Source organism: Microtus oregoni, unplaced genomic scaffold (assembly GCF_018167655.1).
Source record: "Microtus oregoni isolate MIOR12 unplaced genomic scaffold, Mior012 000132F_ref0000261, whole genome shotgun sequence".
Lineage (NCBI taxonomy): Eukaryota > Metazoa > Chordata > Mammalia > Rodentia > Cricetidae > Microtus > Microtus oregoni.
Genome location: NW_024544775.1, coordinates 1,123,656 through 1,142,679, shown reverse-complemented (window position 1 = coordinate 1,142,679; position 19,024 = coordinate 1,123,656).

Here is a 19,024-nt window from a genome sequence, read left to right as displayed (position 1 = left end):
ATCCAGCAATGTGAAGACTGTGTGGGGAACAGACATGAAAGCATTGTTGCCCTTCACCAAGAAGAATGAAGTCATGTGGTCTGCAGAGAGACACCTGAGCCTGGAGATAATCACACCAAAGTGATGGGGGAGAGTCCATGATGGCAGAGAGAAGCAATAGCTGAGAGAGCTCATATCTTGATCAGACACCAGAAAGTAAGTAAAGGGAGAGGGGAGTGGAGAAAGGCGGGGGGGGGGGGGGCAAAGAGAAAGCGACTGGGGGGAGGTGGGAGAACCTACTCCTTAAGTTCATAATCGGGGTCTTTTGAGATCTGAACTTTCATACACAATGATATATTTCCTCCAAAAACTTCACACCTCCGTATTCTTACAAAAGTACCACCAACTAGGAATGAAGCATTCAAACATGAGCCTTAGGACCGCCTTCAGTAAAACCATCACCAGATGAGTTATGAACAAAGGACCCAAATACTTTACCAGTGACAAGGCACCCCATGCTGATGCCCTAGCAGTTGAAATGAGGGTGTATATGTTGGTGGGTGCAGTGGGCAGACCACCACATCTGGGCTGCCTGGATCTCATGCTGCCAAGCCTTCAGGCTGTGAGGATGGGATCTGTCCCCTTGAGATTCTGCTGGGGCAGCATGAGACAGAAATGTTCTGGTCACATGGATGGAAGGTTTTTCTTTTAATTTGTGACCAGAAGCAGACTATTGATTGCACAGCGCAGAGATCTTTTTGGAGGGATTCCACATGAGGCTCCTTTAGTTCACAGAGCTCACCTTAGTAATCTCAGAGCCAGAGTCCAGGAGTTCTCTTCAAGATGACTTTTCTGAATGCCCAGCTGCAGCTCCTCTCAGCCCCCTTCTCTCGCCTAAGCTTCTCTGATCTCTGCTTGAATGGAGGACATTGTCATGAGATTTCAAAGTTCTTCATGGAAGATCACTCCAGAGTGCTTTAGGATCTGTTGATGGACAGGTGATCTGTGCTCTCACTTGCTGACAGCCCAACCCTCCCCATTCCTTTGTGAGTTCAGATTCCATCACACTCAAGAGCACTAGAGAGCTTGGGAAATCCCATTCATAGGTGAAACTACCCAACACCCATTGGCTTTAAGACACATCTTCTTCTGCACAGTTCATGTCGGAGAGATGAGACTTATGGATGTCCACTGAATAAATCGAAGGTAAGAAAAAAAATTTCCTGTATGGTGTTGCGCATCTTTTTATTCCAGCACTCAAAGGGGAGAGGCAGATGGATTCTCTGAATTCAAGATCAGCCTGTTCTACAAAGTGAGTTCCAAGACAGCTAGGGCTGTCACACAGAGAAACCCTGTCTCAACAAACCAAAAACAAACTAACACAATAATAAATTAAGAAATGAAATTAATAAGCAAAAAAGATCCTAGGTACTTTTGACTCAGTGCAGCGATAAATTCATAAGTACTCATTAATACTTATGTATTTGGAGACCCATGAAACAAATTTTACAAAACCTTAAAATAAGTTGAGCACAACATTAAGAAGTACACCACCTTGAAGAGAAATAAAGCAGAATAATTGAGATATTTAAATACTTTATGGAACGTACTGTTTGCTTAATTTATTTATTTATTTATTTATTTATTTATTTTGGTTTTTCGAGACAGGGTTTCTCTGTGGTTTTGGAGCCTGTCCTGGAACTAGCTCTTGTAGACCAGGCTGGTCTCGAACTCACAGAGATCCGCCTGCCTCTGCCTCCCGAGTGCTGGGATTAAAGGCGTGCGCCACCACGGCCCGGCCTGTTTGCTTATTTTAAAAAAAAGAAAACAAATTATTTTGCAAAATAGTGTTGGCAATGGCCTTTAGTCTCAGCAATTGAGATTCAGAGGCAGGTGAATCTCAGCCTATTCTTTTTAAAACAGATTGTTTCCTGATACTTAAATGCTATTTCCTTTTTTTTTTTTTTGACAGGGTTTCTCTGAAGTTTGTGGTGCCTGTCCTGGAACTAGCCCTTGTAGACCAGGCTGGCCTCGAACTCACAGAGATCCGCCTGCCTCTGCCTCCCCAGTGCTGGGATTAAAGGCATGTGCCACCACCGCCCGGCCGTTATTTCCTTTTTAAATTATCTGTGGTAAAAAAAAAAAAATCATTGCCTTTACTGAGTATACCCAAAGGATATTACAGTCATTTCATTAGAATAATAACAAATAACAATTTGTTTCATTTCTTTTCCTTTTTGTTTATTTGTTTGTTTTGAATTGAAGACAAGGTTTCTCTCTCTGAGTGCTGGGATAAAAGGTGTGCTCCTTCAACCACCTCCTGGCTTGTTTCTTTTCTTTCTTTGTAACTTAAGGAAGTATTTTAAAGAGACCTATTTTCTTTCAGTTTATATGTAGGAGTGTTTTTCCCGCATGGATATCTGTGCACATTGTGTGTGCCCGGTGCCCACACAGGCCAGAAGAGTATTTCAGATTCCCCAAAAAATGTGGGTGCTGGGAACTAACCCTGGACCCTCTGCAAAAGCGACATATACTGAAACCTCTAAGCTATCTCTCTCCAGACCCTCCAAGAGTATTTTAATTTAGTTACTTATTTGATGTGTACTTGTGTTTTGCATACATGTGTTTCTGTGTACCACATGTGTGCCTGGTGCCTGCAAATCCTAAAAGAGGGTGTCTGATCTCCTGGAACTCATCAAAGAAGAGTCTCAGCATACAAATAACATATATGAATTTTAAAAATCAAAACTATAAGATGTAGGATATGGAAAATAAATGTTTATTAAATACATATAAATCTATATGTTAAATTTCCTCTTCATTATGGTAATGGCAATAGACACAGTGGTAACTAACATCCTACAGCATGTTCAGCAGGTAACTTTAGAGTCATTTGGAAGCCCAAGTTGGGGCTTTTTGGGGGTTGACTGTATTCAACAAACCTCAAGACTATTTGTTGCCTGATTATTTCAGATCTATGCTTTTAACATTTTCTATAAAGGACAAAATAAAATTGGATTTAGAATAAAAGCATGTCTGTCTTAGTAAGTTTGTTGTCACATGGCCTTGGTCTCAGCACTCTGAGTGCAGAGGCCAGCCTGATCTACTAGCCTGTTCCAGGACATACGTTCTGTGTTCGAATAAAATTACTTTGGATGAAGATGGTTAAAAGTAGTTTTAGATGAAAACCAAATGTCTGCAGTCTAAATTACACCCTAAAATAAAGGATTGTTTTAAAAGAGAAACAGAAGGGGGCAGGAGAGATGGCTCAGAGGTTAAGAGCATTTCCTGCTCTTCCAAAGGTCCTGAGTTCAATTTCCAGCAACCACATGGTAGCTGACAACCATTTGTAATGGGGTCTAGTGCCCTCTTCTGGTATGCAGGCATATACACAGACAGAATATTGTATAACTAATAAATAAGTAAATAAATAAATATTTAAAAAATAAAAGAGAAACAGAAAAGGATATTACAGAGCTTTACCAAAATGTATATGAAAGTTAAGATCTGAAAGTAGGACATGGTCAGGTTAGCAGGGCTTACCAGGGAGCAAGCTAGGATGTTATTGTATCCAGAGAGTTCTCTGCAGCCTCTAGAGCACTCCAGACCCAGTGGTCATCTCTAGCCTAGTTTTGCATCTGCAAGTGTGGCCTCAGGAAGCCTCCTTTGTTTGGGTGGAGAGTTCCATTCTCAAGAGATGCTTGTCCCTGCTCCAGGTTACAGGATCTTGCCTCAAGGCATTTGCCTTCCCCTGGGGATGTTACTGGAACACTGTGCAGATCTGAAAAACTGAGACAGGCACACACTGAAGACAATGACTACTCTCTGGGTTCTGAAGTGCTGGTGTGTGGATGGGAACTCAAGTACAAAGACAGGACTTGAATCAACACAATGAAAACTTACCCTGTTCTTCCTTGGCCTAGGGATCTCAGTGAGAAACTCATCCTTCTCATGAAGGCTGACTTTTTCATGAAATCAACCTTTCAAATGAAAAGTCATTTTTTTAAAATAAATTCCTAACCTAGTCTTCCAGTAGTTTCCCATGCTTTTGGTCCCAGCGCTCAGGAAGAAGAGGCAAGAGGATCTCTGTGAGTTCAAGTCTGATGTCCAGATCAAGTTCCAGGACAGCTAGTGCTATACAGAGCAATCCTGTCGAGAATTAAATAAATAAATATTTAACCTGTCGATTATTTTCACGAAAAGTCAATTTTTAAGGGTATTAAATGTTAAGGGTAACACCACCCTGTCCTGACTCCATGTTGATTTTACACAGACAGTTCTCAGCCCTCTCTATGCCACCCTTCAATGCCCACACATTTGAGATTTCCATGGCTGTGACTATGGTCCACATGTATTCACCAAAACAATTAAAGTAAACCAAAATATCACAAAACTATGGACAAGAAAGTAACTGATATAACCTGTCAGGAGTGAGCATTTTAATATTACCCTGATCATTATCGAATGTTGATGTTAATTAAATATTGTTTCTGAGGTTTTTCCCATTAAAAACTCTGTACGCGTAACTTGGATTCCAAGAGATATTTCAGAGGCACAAGATTCCTGTTTATCTAGCCATCAATAAAGAGGACTTAATGCTTTTAATTGCCTTAATTAGTATGGTTGTCAAACATTGCTTTGTGGAGTTACTATTAAGTCAATCCTTAAATGAATTTTCAACGTGTACAAAAAGATTATCATTTCAATAAAATATCCATTTAATGGAGAGTCAATCCTTCAAATAAAAAAAACAACATCTAATGAAAAACTTGAACTGTTCCATAAAAAGTGAGTTTTTGGATAAAGAGTCATTTATTTCCAAAATCCCAAGCCCTATACTAAAGTAGATCCTTCCCATCCAAATCCTCCTTTTGCTCCAGGGGTGCAGTGTCCTCTGGGCCTGGCTGCCTCTTTATAAGGAGAACAAGGATAGATTTGCTGACCTGGAAGTAGGAAGCGCATGAGGCCTGAGCTTTAGACAAAAAAAAAAACACCTGTAAGAAAGGAACCCTGAGGGCTGGAGAGATGGCTCAGAGGTTAAGAACATTGCCTGCTCTTCCAAAGGTCCTGAGTTCAATTCCCAGCAACCACATGGTGGCTCACAACCATCTGTAATGGAGTCTGGTGTCCTCTTCTGGCCTGAAGGCATACACACAGACTGAATATTGTATACATAATAAATAAATAAATATTTAAAAAAAAAAGAAACCCTGATAGTAGCCTGGCAGTGGTGGCACACACCTTTAATCCCAGCACTCAGGAAACAGAGGCAGGCTAATTTTTTTTAACTCGAGACCAACCAGGTCTACAGAGTAAGTTTCAAGACAACCAGGGCTACACAGAAAAAATCCTGCCTCAATAAACAAACAGCAGCAAACAAGCATGCGTGGGAACAAATCCCAACCACATAGAACAAAACAAGGAACATGCAGAGCATGAAAAATACTCTTCCACAGCAAAGAGCCCCAGATTGGCTATCCAATGCCAAATGCTCAGTCTTGAACACACACACACACACACACACACACATACACAAGTGACACTAGACAAACTAATCAGTTTTAATGTCTGTGTTTAGGAATACACACATAAACACACATGTATGCACACACAATAACACACATATATGTGTAATAAACAAAGAAAAAGGGCATCATCATTGGGATACATAGAGGGGGTTGGAGAGAAAGACAGTAATTAAATAAAGTAACTAAATTCTAATTTCAAAAAGATACAAAAGTTTTAAACGTCAATATTTTTGAGCCAAGCTTGATAGCACACACTTTTAATCCAAACAACCTGGAAGCAGAGGCAGGACGATCTCTGGCAGTTCGAAGCCAGCCTGGTCTACACAGCTAGTTCCAGGACAGCCATGGCTCTTTAGAGAGACACTGTCTGAAAATAAGTAGATAAATGATAGGTGATAGACAGACAGACAGACAGACAGACAAAACCAAATACTTTAAATTCAGTGTTAAACTAAAGCCAGTTCTTTACACAAATGCTGGGCAGTCTTGAAAGGAAGCTCCTTCACCAAGTATCACCCTTTGAATAAATGTTCATCCTTTAGATGAGGTGCTGTCCTCTTCCTAGACAGTCTGTCGTTTAATGTAGGCCATTATTCCAATAAAAACTCGATGTCATTCGAATAGATCTTTTCAATGTGGTGTCCATGATTTGAAGAAAAGCAGTTTCTTTTTTTTTTTAATTTTATTTATTATGTATACAACATTCTGCCTCCATGTATGCCTGCAGGCAAGAGGGCACCAGATCTCATTACAGATGGTTGTGAGCTACCATGTGGTTGATGGGAATTGAACTCAGGTCCTCTGGAAGAACAGTCAGTGCTCTTAACTGCTGAGCCATCTCTCCAGCCCCGAAAAGCAGTTTCTAAGGCCTCACACACTAGACCTTAAATCAGCGTCCTGTACTTTCACTGAAATAGAGCGATCTTAATTAACCAAAAGGTAATGCTCTCTAAAGTTTGTCAAACTGGAAAGAATAAAATGGAGCAAAACCATCCATGCAGATGCCAGAAGTCATCATTACAAAACATATATATTTTTAAAAAGGAGCTTCAAAATCACTTTAAGATGAAAACTAATCATTTTTACTGGAAATCTGTCCCAAGATAAAGGACTTTCCCAAAGAGGAAAAACACATAAGGGCACAACCAAAAAATGAACTATGTCACAGAAAAATTTATAAAATTTTAAAACTCAGGCGTTGGGTGTGTCGTCCAACACTTACCTGGTACCAGCATTTCAATGTCTACATCACAAGGATTACTTAGTTTCTGCCAGGATCAGGCCCTGAATCAGGAAGTGGGCCTCCCAAAGATGAGATTCTGCTGCCTTTTAAACTCAGTCTATGCTGCTTTTTCCTTTTGAAAGCTTAGTAAGTTTTTCCAGTTACTGCCAAATTCCTGCTGGATGTTGAACAACCCAGCTTGGTTAAGAAGAGGAAAGGACTGGCATAGCCTGGCCTGCAGGAACAGAGGCTTCCAGGTCGGGATGCAGCCTTGAGTGTGATTGCTGAGTCATAAGAAGACTGATTACACCAGGTTGCTGTGGTGCATACTTTTAATCCCAGCATTCCAGAGGCAGAGGCAGGCCGATGTCTGTGAGTTCAAGACCAGCCTGGTCTACAAGAGCTAGTTCCCTGACAGTCAGGACTATTACACAGAGAAACCCTATCATGAAAAACAAACAATCAAACAAAAAAGACCTGATTCAAACAGACAAATCATAAGGATTTTGCTCCCTGGATTTCTATTGGTCGCACTATCCCATTTCTGTATTAGCCCCTAAGGATGGCTCCTGTCTGGAAGCCACATTCATCCAGGCTGGAGAACAAAAGCTCCTGGCTCCCGCGTGATAAAGATGCCAGATTTTTGGTAGATGGGTAGTAGAAGCCTTGCCAGCAAGGAAAGGCTGGCAACCTCCAGATTGGGCCCATTTCTCTCTGAAAATGGCCACAGTTGGCTCTTGGGCTGTGCCTGAGATTTGTTTCAGTTTTCATTTAGACTAGTGGGTGCACTTTCCCTTGCTGAAGGAAAGCGGTTTTTTGGGGTGCCATGGGTCATGCTTTCTAGATTTCTCAGTGTGTTTTCAGCAGGGCGCTGGCCTTGGCAGACAAGCTGCTGAGGACCCAGTTAGGATATCCTTTTCTCTGCTGGTCTGAGCAAGGACTGATTCTCCAGGCAGCACCCCCTCCCCTCCAGGGGCTAAGCTGCCAGGCCTGTCCATCCTGAGACAATCCACTGTAGCCCCACCTCTCTTCTTCCTGTCCTCAGCCCTGGCCTGACTTCAGTTTGTTTGCTCAACTGCTGACTGAGTGAGTCACTCCTCTTCCTAGGGCGTGTTTGCTTCCTGTTTGTAGCACTGATAAAACTGAAACCACTTTCTCTGAGCTTTCTTGAGTCCAGGAGGGGGTTTGCAAACAAGCACTTAGCTAGTACTTCATTTATTTAGTAGATTGTTAAGGGCAGAGCCTCGGCACAGCAAGTTATGCCTCATCACACCTGGGCTCCTAAGGAAGGAAGCACAGCTGTCCTAAACTTTTTTGATTGTTTGTTTGTTCGTTTGGGTTTTTCGAGACAGGGTTTCTCTGTAGCTTTGGAGCCTGTCCTGGAAGAGGCTGGCCTCGAACTCACAGATATCTGCCTGCCTCTGCCTCCCGAGTAGTGGGATTAGAGGCCTGTGCCACCCGTGCCCAACTCCTAAACTCTGTAATCTAGAAAAACTGAAATAGAAACTGTGTGGATGGGAATTCGGGGCATTGCAGTTGTTGCCTCCGGCTACTGTGAGCTGTGTTTGTGCTAGGGAGCTGAGTTATGGCTCTGCTCCTTTGATCAAAGAGGCACAAGGACAGAGACCCAGTTGTCAAACTCCAAAGTCATACCAGCTGCCTTTCATGCTCATCCTAGATGTTTCAAAGTTTTATGATATCTAATGTTGTTTACAGAGCAAAGGCAGTGATCCCTGAACTCCACCTTCAGAGGAAGATGAGGAGGGGCGGCAAATTCCAGGCCTTTCACCTCAGGACAGAAAGTACCAGGTCAGGGGCTGGAGAGATGGCTCAGTGGTTAAGAGCATTGCCTGCTCTTCCAAAGGTCCTGAGTTCAATTCCCAGCAACCACATGGTGGCTCACAACCATCTGTAAAGAGGTCTGGCGCCCTCTTCTGGCCTTCAGGCATACAGACAGAATATTGTATACATAATAAATAAATAAATAAATAAATATTTAAAAAAAAAAAAAAGTACCAGGTCAGCACTGGCCTCCCAGACTTACTCTGGAATTTTTCATAAATACTGCAATTCATGTAGAATTCCAAATGACCCAGGATAACCACGCTGTCACTAAACACACACATGCACACATGCACACACACACAGAGAGAACAATGCGGAATGTGTCTCCACATCTGGTCTCTGGGGCTTTATAGAGCTATAGTAGTACAAACAGCACACACTTCACTGACAACCGGACACTTGGCTAGACCTAAAGTTCCATAAACACGCACTTGTCAAAACTGGACTTGATTTTCACAATCATACAAAAAATAGACTTTTATTTCCAGGACAAGTTTTCTCGGGGTCGCATCCACTACCCTGAAAGAAGCCGACCTTGACCTCAGAGATTCACCTGCCTTTGCCTCTGGGATTAAAGTCATGCATTGCCACTGAACAGCAAAAACTAGCTTTTGAGAAATGACAAAACCTTCAACAAATGGTACCTGGAAACTAAATACCACAAGTAGGAAGCAAGTAGATCCCTCTTGGTGTTTCCCTGGGGGACACCAGTTCACACACACCCATTCTTCCCATGAACTCCAAAACTCTATAGGTGGCAGATAAAATAACCCAAAGTGCAGGATCCCTCATGGGCTAGCACTTGCTGAGCAGGGCTTTAGCACTGAAGAAATAGTGCTACCGATGGCAAGAGGGATGTCATGAAGCTGAGAACCTCAGGTCCAGTATAGGAAATGGTCAAATGCCCAAACAATGGGAAAACTCTTTGATGACTTTCATCTGGCAGAGGATTATTGTCTACAACACACCAAGGACTCAGATTTTAAAAAATATTTTGTAAGAAACTCTTTCTCTTTACTAGTTCTAATTTCTATGTGTGTTGGTGTTTTGTGTGAATGCTGGTCTGTAGGTGGACGTCAGAAGTCCTGGACATGGAGTTACAGACAGAAGGAAGCTGCCATATGTGTTCTAGGAATTGAATCTAGGTCCCCTGTAAAGGCTGCTGGTGTTCTCACCCACTGAGCCATCTCTACAAGCCCCAGAATTCATTTGTTAAAGAAGATAACACAGAACCATTTCAGACTATAAAAGGTCCAGCAAAGCGAACGGCTGAAGTCCAGCATCAGCAGGCCAGAGACACTGGACAGGAGAGGTGGGGTCAGCCTCTAAACACACCCAGGAGACTTCTCTCAGGAAGCAAAGTTGAATTCAGGTTATTGTTCTCTTTTTTTTTTAATATTTATTTTATTTATTTATTATGTATACAATATTCTGTCTGTGTGTATGCCTGCAGGTCAGAAGAGGGCGCCAGACCTCTTTACAGATGGTTGTGAGCCACCATGTGGTTGCTGGGAATTGAACCCAGGACCTTTGGAAGAGCAGGCAGTGCTCTGAACCACTGAGCCATCTCTCCAGCCCTTTTTCTCTTTTTTTTAATTGTCTCTTGATTGTTCTTTTATCCCCTTTATACCACTCTGGACAATAGTTTCTAACCAAAGAAAGATATCCTCACAACCACAACTCATATTTTCCTAAAACAGTATCCTTAAATTAAAAAAGATTTATTTTATTAATTATGTATACAGATTCTGCCTGCAGGTACCCCTGGAGGCCAGAAGAGGGCACCAGATCTCATTATAGATGTTTGTGAACCACCATGTGCTTGCTGGGAATTGAACTCAAGACCTCTGGAAGAACAGTCAGTGCTCTTAATCTCTGAGCCATCTCTCAGCCCCCTAAAACAGTATTTTTACACAAGAAAAACTCACAGTATGATCATAAGTTATATATTTTTTTCAAGAGCTCAAAAGTGGTTAAACATTTTTCTTAGTATTAATTTGCATTAATTAACACGTGTAATATCAACTTCACCCCAAAGCAATGATTCTTCTATTAACCATTGACAAATTTTAAGCAAGTCAAGCACCTTTCAGCCAGGTCTTTTGACTGGCAGGGAGCTTTCTGTGGCTCCAGTGTAGCAGATTCCTGTCCTATTGCCACTCTACCAAACCGTAAACAAGTGGTCTAGCTAACCATCTAGTTTTCTTTCTTATTTATACACAATATTTCATTTAAATTTCCTTTGGCAACTTTATTTTCTCAGTGTGCTTATCAGATCCTGTGATTCTTTCTGTAAGCTACATGGCCAAGGAACTCAGACCTAACCTTGAGTGTTGGGGTTTGGAGACATAATTGCTTTCTTTGATTGTCAACCCACTTTGCCACAGAGAGAATTTGTGTCTCTACAATGCCTAAAACTTCTTGTTCTGACTCTCCATCCTCGGAAAAACTCACACATGGAAAAGAGGAGGGTGTCTTCTTTCTGTCTCTTGTATTTTTCCTTGAAGCAACTGGCAGAGCAGCCTAAACCATGGGATATCTCCACGTGGGATGTCTCCATGCCTGAATTCCAACAGAGTTGACACATCTCCCCTCCCCCTTGCCCATTTGCTGTATAACAGCTTCTGAGGAAATAATAAAGGGCGGTTTGATCAGAAATAGTATCCTGCCATCACTTCTCCTGTCTCTTGATCTTCCATTGCTCTCCCCTAGGCTTATCAGGGACCATCTTTTCCATCCTGCTGGCCTGGATACCCCCTTCCCTTCTCCCCAGCATTAGTTCTCCTTTGCTCTCTTGATGACCACCACTGCCGCTCTGACTGGGATAACATGGATCTCAGTGGTATTAGCGCCTCTCTCAGCTGGCTAGCAACGGTGAACATAACAGTTGTGCTGCTGCCTCTGCCAATGACATGATCACTTTGCTGGACCTTTTGTTGTTTGGGTCATCCCATGTTCTCTTCCTTGATAAGTGACTTCTGCATCCTGGAGAGCACCAGCTGCCTGTCCAGAGGACCCAGGTTAAATTCCCAGCACACACTTGTCAGCTCACTACTGTGTAAATCCAATTCCAAGGCATCTGACACCCACACACAGACAAGCATTCAGGCAAAACACTAATACACATAGAAATCAAACGTAAGTGAGACAAAGAGTTTCTTTAAAAAGATTTTTTAAAGGCTGAGTGCTTTGTGGATTGTAGACACTAATACAATACCAGATGAAAAGTTATCAAAGAGTTTCTTCTGTTCGGTGGACATTAGACCACTGCCTTTGCTGGACCTGAGAATTTCAGTTTCATGATGTCCCTCTTGCAGTTGGTAGCACTATGTCTTAGTGCTGAAGTCCTGCTCAGCAAGTGCTTGCCCATGAGGGATCCTGCGAGTTTGGGGTACTTTTTCATCTGCCACCTTTAGAGTTTTGACTTCCATAGGAAGAATTGATCTGTGTTGAATGGTGCCCCTATAGGGTCATACAGAGTGAGAGCTAGGTGCATTCTGCTTGTGGCTATTCAATTTTTAAGAACCATTTGTTGAATATCATTGTGTCATTTCCCAAAAGTTCATTTTTCATTTTTTATTATTTTATTGATTTTTATTGATTTCTATATTTTTCTCTGCTCCCCTCCCTACCTCTTCTCCTCTGCTTCACACCTCTGGAAAGGTCCCCATGCTCCCAACTTACCCAGGTGATCTTGTCTTTTTCTACTTGCCATGTAGATTATAGTTATGTAAGCCTCTCAGAGTGCCCTCATTGTTGTCTAGATTCCCTAGGGTTGTGATTTGTGGGCTGGTTTCCTTTACTTTATGTTTTACAACCACTTATGAGTGAGTACATGTGATAATTATCTTTCTAGGTCTGGGTTACCTCACTCAAAATGTTTTCTAGCTCCATCCATTGCCTGCCAAATTCACCTTAACCATGACGTCTTGATATATGGTATCTGATGCAGACGGGTCCCCTTTCCTGGGCTCCAAACTCGCCTCCACAATCATCTCTGCCCTCTGACCTGGACCCATAAACATTGTCAGCTCTGAACCAGAACCCGTTCTGGGTTCGGAACACACAACTGTCCTTGGCTCCACACTCACCCCATTCACCTGTTGAGGTTTTGAACAGGTTGTCAGATCTGGACTCAATCTCTTTGTGGGATCCGGGCACGCCCCCTTGGAAAGCAGCAGATTCCAACAGTTCTATGGAAGCCCTTTCGCCCCGGTCGTCGGATCCACACTCTCCTCCTTGGTGGTCTGCAAGGGAACCTCTGCTCCATTGTCTCCATTGCTTGGGCAGCACTTGGGCGGGGAGGACAGCAGTGCCTGCACTGGGGCAGGAAGCATATCCTGCTACAGGCTCCTCCAGGCCTGGGTATTTGTAATCATGAAGGGAGGCGGGGTCAGAAAATGGCGAAATTTCAGAAAAGAGACCGCGGCCTCTTGACGTAGAGTATCCGGGTGCAGACTCGCCCCCGTCGTCCCGATCGCCGGCTCCGCACTCGTCCCCTAGGTCATCTTCTGCGGACCCGTACCCACCATACGCTCCAACCCTCCACCACACCCCGGACCGGTACTCGGCTGCTCGCTGGCATCAATCGTCAGCTGCAGACTCGCACCGGTCCACGTCGTCGGTTTGGTCGTGCGGATCGAACCCCGCAGCAGCCTTACATACAGAGTTTGATTCAGGTCTCTAAACGAAAGGACAGTGGCAGAAAATCACGAACGCCCTTTGAAAATCACCGTCGGATTGTGGCTCGGGCGAGCCGACGTCCGATGGGAATTCGGCTCCGCGCACGAATCCGCGCACTCGCGGACAGCGACACAGTGGTCGGGGAACCCCTTAGTGCTAGCTCCGTGCCCCGGGAATCGCCTTGACGCTGAGTTCCGGGGCCACAGCGACGCCAGCGGCCGGCGGTGCAGCCGGCATGCTGAACTGCGTTTGGCGTCAGTAGCGTTTCTGCTTCTGCCTGGGTCTTCTCCTTTGACTCCGGTGAGAGTGAGAAACGGTCGTCCCGCGGTGGACCCGCCGCATCGTCCCGCGGTGGATCCGTCGCGTCGTCCGGGCGTCCGGACGAGACTCGTCACAGTTGTCCAGCGGTGGACTCGCCGCATGGTCCCACGGTATCCCACACTAGACCCGCCGCATTGTCCCGCGGTGGACCTGCCGAGTCGTCCCAAGGTCCGGATCGGACCCTTTATCGTTTTTCGGCGGTCCTGACGGGACACGCTGAGTTCCGGCGCCACAGCGACACCAGCGGCCGGCGGTGCAGCCGGCATGCTCAACTGCGTTTGGCGTCAGTAGCGTTTCTGCTTCTGCTTGGGTCTTCTCCTTTGGCTCTGGTGACAGTGAGAAATGGTCGGGTAGCCCTGGCCGGGCATTTGACCGCAGTGGGGCCACGCGGAGGGTCCTTAGCTGCGTCGCGACTAAAAAAGGAGGCGACGAAAAAGGCCGTCGGAGACAGGGCCATACTCGAGTCCTGAGTCCAGAATGTCCCCAACACCGTTGGCGCTGGGAATGCACCGCCGGCGAGAAGGAGATTCGGCGCGGGGGAGGGTGCGGGGGTGGGGGGTTGCGCAAACACCGAATCCGTCGTCTTCCACGCGGTTCTAGTCGGATGCCTTGGAACCCTTGCCCGACCAAAACGTGTCTTTGCCCACGGAAGCTGGCACTTAATCTGCTACGGAACGGGATCGGGTGAAGTTACAGTGGCGTGTATAGAAACCACAGAGAACCGAACGTAGAGGACGCGAACACGGGAAAGAAACCACGTCCTCCTGACCGCTATAGGGTGCGAACTGACACCATGGCATCAGAGGGTTCTTGCACTGCACCGTTTGTCTCCCGTCGAAGGGAACGCGGTAGGGATGGAATTCCGCAGCAACCGTGGAAAACTGCAGGATGGGGCGCTGTGCACCGCAAAGTGGCACTTGGTCCAGTGCCTGACTCTCAGGGACGCTGGCTGCAAGGAAGTGGCAGGCCTGCAGCTTTGGGTTTGAACTGAGGACTGGCATCAACAGCCTTTCTGCTATTGGCTAGCACTTCCTCATCACTCCTCCCCCCCCCCCCCCCCGCCTCCAAAACTCCACAGCACACCAGACCCCGGTGGTGCCTACCCACCGCTTTCACCTGTGGATCTGAGGACAGACCACCCTTTTCTCCACACCAGCCTTTCCAGGAATCCTAGAAATATGAGCTTCGGGGTGGGTGTGGTCAGTACCTTTGAGAATTGGCGCGGTTACAACCAAGTAAATTACGTTTATGTATTAAGTAATTAAGAATTGACACTGACCACCGAAAACACATTGATGTGTTTATTTTGAGAGGAACCGGCTGCACTGAAGACAACCTGGCTAGGTTTTAGGCAAGGATCTTCTTGGCATAGAGCTCACTTTGAAATGCTGGAAATCTCGCGGAGCTCTCTAAGGGTCCCTGCTCTGGAACACCGGTGTGCAGCAGCTACACAGCACAGCAGGCAGCATATTAGGCAACGAACGCTCTCCGGAAATGCACCCGTCGTCGGCATCGTCGTCGGCGGCGTCGTCGTCGGCATCGTCGTCGGCGTCGTCGTCGGCCTAGGCTTCGTCTGCAGCCTGGAACCCCGTCGTTGGCTCCATCCTCGCCCCCACCGTCGGCTTTGGCGGACCCGCACAGGTCGGCGGCGGCGGCTGCAGATTCGCACATCACGTCGTCGGCTCCGGCCTCGGCCTCGGCCTCGCCCGCGTCGATGTCGGCTCTGCACTGGCCCCCGTGGTGGTCTGCTCCAGAACCGGTGCTCCGTCGTCGTCTCCATCGCTTGAGCAGCACTTGCAGCGGGAGGACAGCAGAGCTTGCACTGTAGCAGGCAGCAGAGCCTGCTACAGGCTCCTCCAAGCCTGGGTATTTATAGTCTTGAAGGAAGGCGGGGTCAGAAAATTGGGACTTTTCAGAATAGAAACCGCAGCCACTTGACCTAAGGTATGGTGTACAGACTCACCCCCTTCGTCCCCGTCGCCGGCTCCGCACTCGTCCCCTCGGTCGCTCATCTGTTGCGGACCCATACCCACCGTACGCCCCCGTCCCCCAGCACCTCGGACCGGTCCTCGGCTGCGCGCTGGCCCAAATCCTCGGCTGCGGACTCGCACCGGTCCACGTCGTCGGATTGGCCATGCGGATCGAATTCCGCAGCAGCCTTACATACAGAGTTTGATACCGGTCTTTAAACGAAAGGACAGTGGCAGTAAATCAAGGACGCCTTTTGAAAATCACCGTCGGATTGCAGCTCGGACGAGCAGACGTCCGATGGGAATTCGGCTCCGTGCACGAATCCGCGCACTCGCGGACAGCGACACAGTGGTCGGGGAACCCCTTAGTGCTAGCTCCGTGCCCCGGGAATCGCCTTGACGCTGAGTTCCGGCGCCACAGCGACGCCAGCGGCCGGCGGTGCAGCCGGCATGCTGAACTGCGTTTGGTGTCAGTAGCGTTTCTGCTTCTGCCTGGGTCTTCTCCTTTGGCTCCGGTGAGAGTGAGAAACGGTCGTCCCGGGGTGGACCCGCCGCATCGTCCCGCGGTGGACTCGCCGCGTCGTCCGTGCGTCCGGACGGGACCCGTCACCGTTGTCCAGCGGTGGACCTGCCGCATGGTCCCACGGTTTCCCACGGTAGACCCGACGCGTTGTCCTGCGGTGGACACGCCGCCTTATCCCGCGGTCCGCACGGGACTTGTCACCGTGTCCCGCAGTGGACCCGCCACATGGTCCCGCGATGGACCTGCCGCAACTTTAAGGCGTCCGGACGGGACTCGTCCGCGTCGTCCCGCGGTGGAACCGCCTCGTCGTCCCATAGTCCGGACCAGACCCTTTAGCTTTTTCCGGCGGTCAGGACGGGACACGCTGAGTTCGGGTGCCACAGGAACGCCAGCGGCCGGCGGTGCAGCCGGCCTGCTCAACTGCGTTTGGCGTCAGTAGCGTTTCTGCTTCTGCCTGGGTCTTCTCCTTTGACTCCGGTGAGAGTGAGAAAAGGTCGTCCCGCTGTGGACCCGTCGCGTCTTCCCGCGGTCCGGACGGGACTCGTCACCGTTGTCCCGCGATGAACCCGCCACATGGTCCCATGGTGTCCCACGGTAGACCCGCCGCGTTGTCCCGCGGTGGACCTGCCGAGTCGTCCGGCGGTCCGGACGGAACCCATCCTCGTCTTTCCGCGGTGGACCCGCCGCATGGTCCCGCGATGGACCTGCCGCGTCGTCCCGAGGTCCGGACCGGGCCGTTTAGCGTTGTCCGGTGGTCCGGACGGGACCCGCCCGCGTCCTCTCGCGGTGGACCTGCCGAATCGTCCCGTGGTGGATCCGCCGCGTCTTCCCGCGGTCCGAAAGGGACCAGTCCGCGTCGTCCCGCCGTAGACCCGCCGCATGGTCCCACGATAGACCCGCTGCGTTGTCCCGCGGTGGACCTGCTGAGTCGTCCTCGGTCCGGACAGGACCCTTTCTCGTCGTCCCGCGGTCCGGACGGGACCCGTTAGCGACGTCCCGCGGTGGACTCGCCGCGTCGTCCCGCTGTCCGGACGAGGCGGGTCCACCGCGGGGACGATGCGGAGGGTCCCGTCCGGACCGTGGGACGACTCGGATGGGTCCCGTCCGGATCGCGGGACGACGGGGATTGGTCCTGTCCGGACCGCGGGACGACGGGTCCAGTCCAGTCCTGCTGATGCGAAGAGTCTGCTGCACCGGATACGGGACTAGAGGTTTCGTTTTTTTTTTTTTTTTTTTTGAAATTTCACAATTTTCTGACCCCGCCTTCCTTCAAGACTACAAATACCCTGGCTGGAGCAGCTTGTAAAAAGCTGTTCTGCTTGCCCCTGTGCATGCTCTGCTGTCCTCCCGGTGCAAGTGCTGCTGGAGCAATGGTCTGGATGACAGAGCAGCGGGTCCTGAGCGGACAACGGGAGCGAGTGCAGGGCCGAAGATGGGGCCAACTCCGGAGTCTTCTCCTGGGACGAGTCCCGTTCCGAGGACGGGACGATTGGGATGAGTACGTCCAGAGGACGGGACGATGGGGACGAGACGTGTCCCGACGACAGGACTACCGGTACCGGTCCAGTTCCGACCACTGGACGATGAGGTCTGGTCCAGTCCCGACCACAGGACGACGGGAACTTGTCTACTTCTGACGACGAGACGACGGGGACCATTCCCGTTCCGACGACGGTGAGAAGGGGACCGGTTCCGTTACGACAAGACGACAGGGATCATTCCCGTTTTGACCATTCCGGATCCCATGTCTGCGGAGAGTCTGCAGCAGACCGAGCGGCGGCCGTGGCCGGAGCCGACGACGTGTGCGAGTGTGCAGCCCACAACGGCTCCGGGTCGGGAACCGACGACGGTTTCCAGTACGGACCCGAGGACGGAGGTCCAGTCTGCAGACGACGTCATGTCCGAATCCGGAATGCATTACTTGCCCAATATTCTGCATTTCGTGTGGCTGCTGCTTGCCGGTGTTCCACAGCAGAGCGCCTTAGAGAGCTCCAGGAGACATTCAGCGTTTGAAAGTGAGTTCCGTGCCAAGATGATTCTTGCCTAAACCTCTTCAGTCGTCGCAGCCGGTTCGGTCTTCAGTGCAGCCGGTTTCTTCCAAAAATAAACACGTCAATGTGCTTTCGGTGGTCCGTGTCAATTCTTAATTACTTAATACATAAACGTAATTTACTTGGTTGTACCCGCGCCGGTTTTCAAAGGTACTGACCTGACGACACCCCGAAGTCGACGTTTCTAGGATTCCTGGACATGCTGGTATGGGGACCACGTGGTCAATCCTCAGGCCCTTGGGTGAACGGGGTGGGTAGGCGCCGCTGGGATCTGGGGACAGGGGCCATGAGGAAGTGCTAGCCAATCAATAGCAGAAAGACTATTGATGCCAGTCCTCAGCTATGCCTCCAAGCTGCAGGCCAGTCAAATCTTTGCAGCTGGGGTCACTGTGAGGCAGGCACTGGACCAAGTGCCACTTCCCTGTGCCCTATCGTGCAGTTTCCCCTAAGGACCCGCGGCACGTCCACCGCAGGACGAACGTTTTTCCTCACCAGAGTCAAAGGAGAAGACCCAGGCAGAAACAGAAACGCTACTGACACCAAACGCAGCTCAGCATGCCGGCTGCACCGCCAGCCGCTGGCGTCGCTGTGGCGCCCGAACTCAGCGTGTTCGTCCCGACGGCCGGAAAACGCTAAAGGGTTTGGTCCGGACCTCGGGACGACTCGGCAGGTCCACCGCGGACAACGCGGCGGGTCTACCGTGGGATACCGTGGGACCATGCGGCGGGTCCACCGCGGGACGACGTTGACTGGTCCCGTCCGGAACGCGGGAAGACGCAGCGGGTCCACCGCGGGACAACGCTGCAGGTCCACCGCGGGACTACGCGGACGGTTCGGGAATGGACCAACGGACAACGGTGACGGGTCCCTTCCGGACCTCGGGACGACGCGGCGGGTTCACC